This window comes from Dipteris shenzhenensis, chromosome 6 (genome assembly GCF_047967505.1).
Source record: "Dipteris shenzhenensis isolate YYH24624 ecotype China chromosome 6, Dip_SZ_1.0, whole genome shotgun sequence".
NCBI lineage: Eukaryota > Viridiplantae > Streptophyta > Polypodiopsida > Gleicheniales > Dipteridaceae > Dipteris > Dipteris shenzhenensis.
The window spans coordinates 41,126,207-41,127,653 of NC_141601.1; positions in this window are offsets into that span (position 1 = coordinate 41,126,207).

The window sequence follows — 1,447 nt, forward strand, 5'->3', positions numbered from 1 at the left end:
CAAGGTTGGGGCCTCGAGACCACAACCACCGGTGCAGTAGAGAGGTTTTAGAGTTGTAGTAACATCAGCATTAGCCTCTTCTTCGGCCAGCTGCCCTCCCCCACCTCCCACACCCCCTCTCCTTTTCTTCCTCCCTCACCCTCACCTCCCGATGTAGCTTCTGCAGTCACCCGCCCTTTCCTCTCCCCTACCCCGCCCCCTTTTGGTCCCCCTTCTACCATAGCCATCCCTTGCCTCCTCCATCTCTAGCTCCTCCTCTAGGCCAGAGGTGTCCCACTAGCCCTTGGGATGGGGAAAAGGGCCCCTCTCCCCACCCTTCCCCCATAGGCACAGATTCCTCACCCCTAGCAGTAGTAGACTTGATCTCACCAAGACATAGCCTTATTGACATTGTCCAAAAAAGGTGGCCACTTCTTTCAGCCACCATGTCCTAGACCGCGCACCTCGGATAGCCATTGCCCTAGGAGTTCTGGAGATTGGGGCCCTGGAACTATCTGGAGGTCCCCAACGCATACCCTTTATCTTTGGAGATGACTGTGCTGATTTTATAGCTCCTCAAAGGGGACTCTATCAAAGTGGTTGGATTCATTTCATCTCCACTAGAGAGGAGCATTGCACCCCATCCTTGTTCGATTGTATGATGAGTGAGTAGATGTACCACTTGATGAAGCACTGGATGGGCCCGTAGGGGATTGACTTGTGGCTCAACCACGCGGCCTCTGCCATCTATGAGCTTGTATTTTTAACATTGCACCCGAGAGAGAATTTGGCCGTGGTCATGATCCGTTATTGCCCCAGAGGTGGAGATCACGTATCCAACCTATTGGATGCTTTAGCAGTGCACCGTTCGGTTTGGGGTTGACATTTCCTTCAGGATGCAGTGGGCATGGAAGGTAGGCATTGAACTGGTCATGCCCTTGGTGTGCAGATGCACAAACATGGATTTACCCCCCCCTCTCGAAGTCACAAAAATCCAAGATTGTGATGTAGGCACCTAGACACCAATGAGCCTTGTTCACTATGCCCTCCTTCTCATGAGCTAGACCATGGTTAGAACATGCATGGTCTTCATGATTGTCCAAGAAGTCAACCATGGTACTTGCTACTTCGATAGGAGATGTAGAGGGTAGTGGTAGGACAAGCAGTGGATTTTCTACTGGCTCAGAAGCATATATTTTCAGTAATAGACATCATCTATCATCATCATTTGATTTTGAGGAGAGGCCCCGAGGTGTGGTCTCCCACCATAGGCCATAGTGGTGGGAGTCTGCATTTTGGCATCCCAGGAAGTAGCTCCAGAGGTGTACAATCAGGGAGAGCTTATCATGGGTAGAGCAGTGTGGATGGGTCTTCACATGGGGCATTCTAGGATTGGCATCATGAATGTGTACGCATTAGCCTCCCGATAGCACCGCTCAACATTTTGGAGATGTGTGTTTGAATTCCT